Below are 10,548 nucleotides of genomic sequence, written 5' to 3'. Positions count from 1 at the left end.
AGAAACTTTAGCAGGTTCTGTTCTCAGCATGGAGCCTGACACAGGGCTCGATCCCATGACCCCAGGATCATGACCTGAGCCTAAATCAAGTTCAGACACTTAATCAACTGAGCCACCCAGGCACCCACAACTTGGTTTTACTTCTAAATTTTGTGTTTATGCCTAATCTTGCCTGCAATGAACAGTAAATAAACAACTTTTGCCTTATCTATAGCTTCACTCTCTCCCTAGCAAGTAGGGACTTTGTTAGCCAGATAGAAGCAAGAAAAGCACACAGAGTTGCTTCCACTGTTTACTTTTTGAGGATCATAGGAAGCTCTGAGATGGCTCAGATGTGGGGCAGGGGCGGAGGAATGAATTTAAGGAATATATGAGCCTTCCAATTGGCCAGAAATTGTCATACGTGCTAATGGAGAACAAGAATGTAAATGGTCTTGAAAAAAGGATGATGCCATTGACAATGGCATTCCTTAATTTAAGCAACTGTTTCTTATCACCCTAGACTGCCAACACCCCGGCTGGAGTTAATATCCTTGGTTTGCAAAGCCTCTTCTCATCAGGGTTCAAAGACATCTGCGAGCTTTCAGTCAGTTGTTAAAAGAATGCAATGTGGTGAGTTGTCATGAAAATAACAATCTTATACTTACGTTACAAATGGAGAGCGTTACCCCAAAGAGCACGCTTTGATTGATCACCGCATCCATACCAGTTACCTAGGCTACAGAGACCGCAGCCCTGCAGTTAGCAAACGTACTGCTCCTCTTCCTCATCTATCTTTTGCTTGGTTCTGCACAGATACTTTGTAAATCTATCCGCGCACACACAGTCCACCCGCGCACCCCACAGGTGTACTTTCTTCTTGTTTTACAGTTTCAATGTTGTGACAACAGTGTGTTTCCATGCAGTTAATAACCTCTGTTAAGTCTGGATTGTTAGGATCTCTGTGATTTTGTTCTTTCTGCATTTGCAGACACAGATGTCTTTGACACAACAATGTCTCGACACAGAAAGCCTTGACACAATGGCTTCGCAAGCACACACAACCATCCTTTTTTTTTAAAAGAAAATTTTTTTCATTGTGTTTGTTAATTTTGTTTTCCAGTTTAGCTGGTGCTTATCAAAAGGCACCAACCATTAAAATAAGCTCACCAGATGAACTCTTCAATGATGAAGTCTCCAAGATGGGAAGCTTTAGATACCACTAAGTCTCCATTCTATAAAATGGAATATTATTGTGCACCTAAAGGAGGCATAACTGGGAAGAAAAGGTAAAACTGGATCACAATTGATCCTGGAATTTTGTCCTTTCAATTTTTTTCAATTTTTCAATTTTTTTATTATTTATAAAAATTTTATTTAAATCCGAGTTAGTTAACATATAGGGTAATAATGGTCTCAGGAGTGGAATTCAGTGATTCATCACAAAGAGCCTATTCCCATGACGTATTCGACCTCTTTATGCCGTATGCACTTCCGTGGGATCTAATAAGCTAAACTGACTTCTGTTTTAATTGGCCATTCTTAGCCATGTGCACAGTTTGTACGTGTGTAATTGAGGGGAGAGGAGCTCTTAGTACCCCTAAGGGTGCTTTGGGTTCTATATGCGTCCCCTCTTAAGAGAATATTAGTTTTGGAATCTGATATAGGCTGACCCATGGATAAGGGGCTTTAACTGTGAGAATTAGGTAAGAAGAGAAACAAGTAATCAACCAGATCATTGCAAAGACTCCTCCCCTCTTTGTAACCCCTTTCTGTTTGCTTTCTCTTACTTGTGTGTGCAAACTCTTCCTTTATGCTATTTCTGTCTTATGTAGGCGAACATACTTGCCCTCCTCTACCTTGAGAAAGAAAATGCCACTTCTCGTTCTGGGACTGTCTAGAATCAGCATTCTTTTGATTTTACTGCCCGGTTTCTCCACCGTATTTGCTCGAATCACCTCTATCTCCTTTTCATATGTTCGAACTCTAGTTTGACACCGAGATTTTCACTCCTGTTATTTTATCAAAATGGCTACAGACAAGGTTGTCAATGGCATCCTAACCCTCAGACACAGAGTAATTTTCTCACACCTCTATGATCACGTCAGTAGTTATATGTAATTTCTTCCTAGAACTGTTTTTTTTTTTTTTTTTTTCCCAGGGTAGAGCTTCTAACAGCACACTGTTTTATATCCTTGTGACCCGGCCATATATATCATTTTACTCCTTCCCGTCCCCTCCATTTCCCAATTCTCCCCACCCCCAAGTCTATGGATGTGTAATTGACCAATACAAATTGTATATATTTAAAGTGTATAATGTAGCAATTTGATATACATACACATTGTGAGGCTGTTACCACAATAATGCTAATTAACACATTTGTCACCTCACATAGTTACTGTGTGTGTGTGTGTGTGTGTGTGTGTGTGTGTGTGTGGTGAGAACACCCAAAATGTACTCTCTTAGCAAATTCGAGTACGTAAATGAAATTCCCGGAGCTTAGTCATATCGTAACTGAAAATCTGTCTCGTCTGACCAACATGGCCACATCCTGCCCTATCCCCAGACCCAGGCAACCACTGTTTTACTTTCTCCTTCTGAGTGTGACTTTTTCAGATTCCATACATAAGTGAGGTCATGTAGTATTTATCTTTTTGTGTCCGGCTTACTACACATACTAGAATATCCTCCAGGTTTATCCATGTTGTCACAAATGGAAGGATTCCCTTCTTTTTCATGGCTGAATAATATTCCAGTGTATGTATCACGTTTTCTTTGTCTGTTCATCCATCACCAGACACTAAGGTTGTTTCCGTATTTTGGCTGTTGCGAATATCCTCCTTCCAAATTCCAAAGTTCAGACTGGCACCCTTTTCCCTCTGTTGAATCTGACTTTATCTGGAGAGTTCCAGAATTATCAAAACATCAACAATCCTTTATTTGAAAATATTAAGTATATTTTCTTCTGCACACAGTGGGAATGAGGGATTCTTTGATTCCTTACTTTTATTCATCACTCCACTTTGAGTTAATCATCAGGTTCTGATTTTTCCTATAGTATATTATTTGTCATTGCTGTTTTTTAAGTGTGATTTCTTACTTCTTAGTCTGTGTTTTTATGTCATAGAACAGTAAAACATCTGTTGTGACTTTTATGCTTTGCTTTATGCTGACATTTTGATTATGTCAGAGTCATTATAGATTTCTATAATTATTGAAATTCCTTCTCATTTGTTTTGCAATATAAATTACTTAATTGCTGTTCAGTAAACAATTATTTATTGAGTACGTACAAAACGTCCTTCTGAGTAAAATGGTTACTCATGTATAATAATTATAACCTTGAGTTTGGATATAAAAACTAAGACATGCTCCCTTAGCATGTAAATACAGATGTCTAATGACTCATTTTGGCGCTTATTATTGGTATTAACTATTACAACAATAAACCCTTCTGATGGTTTCATATTGGTTATGGTCCAGCGTTTCATGGGAACAATTTTAAGAGGCTGTTTCCAGGAATAGCATGAGGAAGAAACCACGGATTTATGAAGTTCTCTGGTTAGACAAGCTTTGTCCAGTCATCATCTCCTAACTAATTCCTCCTTTATAAATAATATTAGTTTCAAGTAGAAAGAAGCATGCTTCTCTCTTTTTTGCCACCGATAGCAATTGCCTATGCTTTTTATATTGGTAAAAAAGAAATCCACATTACATCCAATATCTCAAAGTAGCCTACATAGCTTTCAATAGACCCTTCAATCATTCACTTCAATGCAAAATCTATTTGGTCCAGCTGTGCAAAATTACAACTCTTTAGTTACAAAATCACATACGAGAAATTTGTTTTCACCCGCAGAAAAAGAAGTGTACCAGCAAATTTGGCATTGTGCAGAAATGCTCTTGTAATGCAGAATCCATAAAAATTTGCATGTATCTAGTGAATTTCCTGAATGGCAACTGAACTTACCAATAAGAATTTAAGAGGAATAATACATTCTGGATTCTGGGTTGTTTTGGAAAAAGACCTAATTTACAGCAATAATTAACATTTCCTGTTATGCTAGGCAAGGTTGTCTGTCAGGGTCAGCAAACTGCTTCTGGAAAGGTCCAAATATGAAATATTTTTGATTTTGTGGATTACACAGCCTCAGTGGCAACTGTAGTTGCCTTTGTGGGAGGAAAGCACTCATATTTAACATATAAACACGTGCAAAGCAGCCATATTTAACATGTAAACACGTGGATGTGCCCACAAACTTTATTTACAAGAATAGATAGCAGATGACTAGATTTGGCCCATGGATTATATATATTTGCTGCCCTCTGGTCTAAGTAGTTTACTTCTATAATTTTGTCTGATTTAACTGTCTTTAACACCTGCCTTAGGTGGGAACCATTTACTTATTCATAAATTGTATTTTCTTGCAACTAAATATTTGAGAAACACAAAGACACAAAAGTAAAGTAAAGTTTCCTTAGGTAGGTGCTGTTTACTATCCTTAGTATGCACATGAAAAACTTGAGCCTCAGAGAGAATAGGCAATTTACTCACATTGAGTGGCTTGTAGAAGATGGGCATTCTGACTTTAGGAAGAAGTGACAAGGGAACACAACATAATATCAGATAGAGACTTGGGTGTCTAAGGCCATGACTTACCACATAAGATGAGAAATGGAGTGGGAAATTCAATAGGATCAGGGAAGTTGATAAGACAGTGGATATCTAACCAATCAAGAGCAAAGCTGCAGATGCCAAGAGTCCCCTAATAATATTGTAAAAATTTCCTTCCTTAATTTAATTTTTATTTATTTTTAAATCAGCTTAGATGAACCAGAACAACCAGAAACCTATTTTTCAAAGTATCCTCTTTCTTATTTTAACACGCAACTGAACACTTGGCAGAATGAAAAAGAAAGTATTCACTTCTTCCCCCCAACCAATTGGGTCATATTGGTTAGTGGACCCGTTGACAGTGTGTCCACGGATAGAATGAAATGGAAAATTCTAGCATTTTCTGCTCGAAAACCACCCCGGGCAAGTCTTTCAATCCCTGCAGGACTCATAAATAAAGTGAAGGAGCTTGAGGTAAATCATCCTTGAGATCCTGTTTAGTTCAATTTTCTTCTGAGTATAAATTTTGAAGACATTGAACTCAGACTTACTTCACATTTCAAATAACTATCGAAATATTTTAGATAACAGCCTTTTTACTGCTACCTGAACAATGGTATTATTTAATACTTCAGACAATGTTGTCATTGAGCCTTAAGAAACAACATAATTATATTTAAATAATATACAATTATAGTAAAATAATATTTACAGGTGTGTGTAAAATATTCAACCCAAAACAGAAGAATCGGAAAAAACTAAAAAATGCACTTAGGAAATGGGGGTGGGAGGTATCATCAAAACGTCTCTTTCTTTTCCCTCAAATACTATCTATTTAATCTCAGTCTGGGAATCTAGTTACAGTGACATTTTACACGACCTGATCTCCAGTTCAGAAATCCTACTGGTTTCTTTGTACAATCCATTGTTATCCTATCTTTTTGGTTCTTCATTTCCTATGTCTTATTTATTTATTTATTTATTTATTTTTTGTTTTTTGTTTTAGAACACTGCCCTAATTTGTAGATTCAAATCTTCTGTGGAAATTCTCCATTTTTTTTTCTTGTTTTTGTCTATTCTCTTGAGTGTATTAATCACAGAGATCTTAAAGTCCTTTTCTTGGTCTTTGATGATGCCCATATACTCTTACTGCACAATCTGAATGATTGCTAACTGTATGCTGTTCATTGACTATAAAAAATGGAGGCATTGAATGGTGTCACTTCCACCAATCTGCCCAATAGATTGGGAAGCCCATCACTTTAATCCAATCAGAGCCTGAGTTTAGCAAGGCTGGTTGCCACACTTAGGACTCCACCTCCTTCGGGTTCATCATTATTCCTAAGACATGGCCTTTGGGGTTTGGTTTTGTTTTGTTTTTAAGTAGGCTTCACGCCTGAACTCATGACCTTGAGATCCAGACCTGAACTGAGATGAACTGACTGAGCTACTCAGGTGCCCCATGGGGGTTTTCCACTCAGAGGTTGGGGAAGGTTTCTTTATACCTCTAGAACTAAGAAGTGGTAAGAATTTTTACTATTCTCTTCACAATGTTTTGGTTTAGTTAATTAGCCTTCTGCCTCAGGCAGGTTCAGAATGTGAGAAATGTCCTGGGGGGAAGACCACCTCTGTTTTAGGTCTCAATTAGTGTCTTATGTTACCAATCTAGCCTTACACAACCACTAACAGTTCTGCTGATTTCTCTTTCCCCACACAGAATCTGCCTGGGCCTCGTCATTTTTCTCATCCGTTGCCAGTTCTGAATGTCACGGAGCTTGGAGACGGCCACAGGTCCTCATTGACCTCTGGGAAGTTTTATTCTCTCTGGAATTTTAGTCCCTGTCCTCCTCATTGTTTCTTTTATCTTCTGATTCTTCTAGAAATACGGTTTTTGTCATTTGCCCAGCTGTCCTTATTTTATTCACCGGGAGTGCTGACAATTGTAGAAACAAACAGAAGTCAAGTTTTTTGTTTGTTTGTTTGTTTGTTTGTTTTGTTTTGTTTTGTTTGGATTTCTTAGTTTGATGAAGGTATCTACAAAAACCTACGAACATATGTCATGCTTAACGCCATGTTTTTAGAAATTCACCTCCTGAGATCAAAAACTAGACAAGGATGTTCTTTTTCACCGCATCCGTTCAATATTATTTTGGAGGACTTTGAAAGCACAGTAGATCAATGTATGAATGCATACATATATATGTTAAACATATAAGATCTGGAGAGCAGAAATAAGTCCTCATTTGCAGGAGACAGAAAATTCAAAGTGATCTGCAAGTAAATCATTCAGATTTACACACGAATTTAAACTTCAAATTCAACATAAACAAACTGTATTCCCGTATAGTACTAATAGAAAATGAAATGTCAAGGGGCACCAGGGTGGCTCAGTTGATTAAGAGTCCAACTTTGGCTCAGGTCATGATCTCACAGTTTATGAGTTTGAGCCCCGCATCGGGATCTCTGCTGTCAGTGCAGAACCTGCTTGTGATTCTCCCTCTCTCTGCCTCTCCCACTCATGCTCTCCTTCTCTCTCTCTCAAGAATAAACATTAAAAAAATTAAGAAAATAAAAAAAGAGAATGAGATGTCAAAAAAAAGCAACAACATGTATAATAGGTTAAAAATCATCAAAGAATTTGGAAATCTCTTAAGAGAGATGTGAAAGAGCTCTATACAGCCAACTATAAACTTCAGAGAAATTAAAAAGACACAAGTAAATAGAGGGATGAATTATTCCTATAATGGGAAATTAAATATTTTATAAGATGTACTTTACCTCGCCGTGATCTGTAGATTTAATGTAATCCTAGTAAAAATTCTGGCAGGGTTTTGTTTGCATATCTGTATAGAAACTGACAAGCTGGTTCTAAAACTTACAAAGAAATCCAATGGGCCAAGAACTTTGAAGAACAGAGTTGAATAACTCATCCCACAAGATACCAAGACATATCAAGAGTTAACACAGTGGAGTATTAGTGCGAGGAAAAGGAAACGTAGACCAATGGAACAGAATAGGGGGTCCAAAAACAAACCCACAAATGGTCAGCTGATATGCGGCAAGGTGCCCTACGAAGTAAGGAAGGAGAAATGATCTTTCCAATAAATTGTGCTGGATTAATTTATGCTCTATATTCACATAGAGCAAGGAACACTAATCTCTCCCCACCTCATGGTTCAAAAGAAGCTTCAAAAACACTTCTAGAAGGTAACATTGATTATCCTTATAATCTTGGGGTTGTGCAAATATTTCATAAATAGGACAGGAAAAGCACTAACCATAATGGAAGAGATTGTGAAATTAAACTCTTTTGAAATTAAGCACTCCTGTTAATAAAAAATATATAGTATTAAAAGTAAAATGTAAGCCCTAGATTGAGGCAATAAATATCAAAATATATAAATAATATAGAGATGCTTAATAGATTACTAATATAGAAATGCTTCCTACAAATCATTTCAAAAATAACAACAACCTTTTTAGAAAGAGCTAAAGTATTGACAAAGCACTTCGCAGAAAAGGAACAGGACACATTAAAAAATGCCAATGAGTATGTGAATGCTCGCAGTATTCATTATCAGAAGAACAATCCGAAAAATAGAAAATAAATAACAACTCGACCATCATTGCTAAACTAAAAGGAAAATTGGCAATACACAATGTTGCCAAGACTGAAGGACAATTGTCATTTTTGTGTACCGCTGGTAGGATTGTAAACTGGTACGGCCACGTGGGGAAATTATTTGATAGTAATTAATTTGAACATTACCTTACTCTAAAGATCCCATAATTCCATATATATATATATTATATATTATATATATGTGTATATATATATAATATAGATACAGATACATATAGATACACAGATACATACATACCACATTTATATGCACCAACAAGAAGCCTAAAAATTCTTGAAATAATTGTAGCAACATTGTTTATAATAACCCCAAACTAGAAACACACAAATGTTCATCTGGTATAAAAGGGATACATTGCAATATATTCATATGATAGAGTGCTATACAGAGATGGAGAATTATGAGCTAACTCTGTACACAGCCACAGGAACTAATCTCGGGGACATAATGCTAAGCTAAAGAAACCAGACACAAAAATGTATATGCTGTGTGATTCCATTTATAAAAAAAAATTCAGAAACAGAACAAACCAATATCCGATGACAAAAGTCAAAACAAAGATTACTTTCTCTTGGTCAGGGAGGGGCTTGAGGGAGTACTCTGGGGTATTGGTAATGATAATGATAATGATATTTTGATTTTGGTGTTTACACAGTGTGTTTACATTGTACAATTCATCAAGCTGTAAGTTAAAATCTGTGCATTTTATTTATGCATATTATAATTCAATAATAGGAGCTTACTACAAAATGAGCCAGAAAAAGCGAGTTTTACCTATATATATCACAGACTCGATGTGTAATGCAGAATTCATGGGCTCAGCCCTCATTTTGACATTAACAGAAGTGACTCAGATTCACCTGACTAAAATCAACTCAAGAATAAATGCATATAAAAGGAATCACATGAATGATTATAAAAATGTTACCTAACATCAAGCAACTACATGAACTTTCTTTGTGCCCTTTTCCCATAAATGCCACCTGAAGATGTCAAATAAAAACCTGTTTATTTTTGAACACATGAAATTAATAGTCATTTAATGAATGGAAAGAGTTAAGAGGATCTGGCAAAGTCTTAAAAGGACTGAGTAATTTTCTTAAACACATGAATGCATTTGTGTGTGTGTGTGTGTGTGTGTGTGTGAGAAAGAGACATCGCTCAACAGATTTTTCTTGGAGACAAATATTAATCAAAGACATGTACAAGTATATGAATATGTAGTTTGAATTATCTGCAATACAAATCTTTTTATTGTGCACAAGAAGACTAAGTATTCTTAAATTAATGCAGGTACGTGACATTAGCAGGACTCTTTGTATTATTTTTTCCCCCTACAAAATCAAACAGCTGTGCAATTTTGCCATTATTCCATATTCACTGGGAGTCTAAATAATGAAAGTTCCCTCATTCCAAAATGCCACTTAGTGATTTCAGTTCCCTATTATAATAAAATGTTTTTTTTCTCAGTCAAGACAAATATCAAATTTGATTTTACCATACTTCTTAACATCTGACTTAAAAAAAATAACTGGTTTTAAAGTGATGAATAGAACATTCTAGGAGATCAAGTTCTCTGGAGCTGCCAATTTCAAAATTTCATCTTAATTAGAAAACAATGAACTCTCATTCTCTTTTCTCTTTTCTCTTTTTGCCTAATTAAAAGCCAAGTAATGGATTTTAAATGAGCTTAATTAGTTGCAAACCTTTTACTGTTCTTACAAAGTCCTTTTCCCAATTTAGCTAACAAATACCTATTTAATGGTTTTCCATGTGTCTGTAGATACAAAGGACATTTCTCATCTTTTGGAATGACGTCCACCCTTGCAGAATTTCAAATACCATTTTATGGGTTCCATGGAAACCCAGTGAGACTCCAAAGGCAAATATATCTTTTAAGGTGAACTATTTCTTGCTCTTCATAATATACCCAACAGCTTGTCCTGCAGATGTGCTATGTGAATTCTGTTCCATCAGAAACTCATGAAAATTCAGGAAGAGGTATGAAAAGGAGGAGTTTACAGCTTTCTTGTTGTAATAATATTAGTTCACATTTATATATCCCTTATGCTGCATTTAGACCTTTCTAAACAGTCTACATATATTTTATTTATTTATTTATTTATTTATTTATTTATTTATTATTTATCTATTTATTTTGAAAGAGAGAGAGAGAGAGAGCATGCACATGGGAGAGGGGCAGAGAGAGCAGGAGAGAGAGAATCTCAAACAGGCTCTCTGCTGTTAGGGCAGAGCCCAATGCAGGGCTCGATCTCAGAACCCGTGAGATCATGATCTGCACCCAAA

Source organism: Panthera tigris, chromosome E1, assembly GCF_018350195.1.
Source record: "Panthera tigris isolate Pti1 chromosome E1, P.tigris_Pti1_mat1.1, whole genome shotgun sequence".
Classification (NCBI taxonomy): domain Eukaryota; kingdom Metazoa; phylum Chordata; class Mammalia; order Carnivora; family Felidae; genus Panthera; species Panthera tigris.
This window is presented reverse-complemented; position numbering follows the sequence as displayed.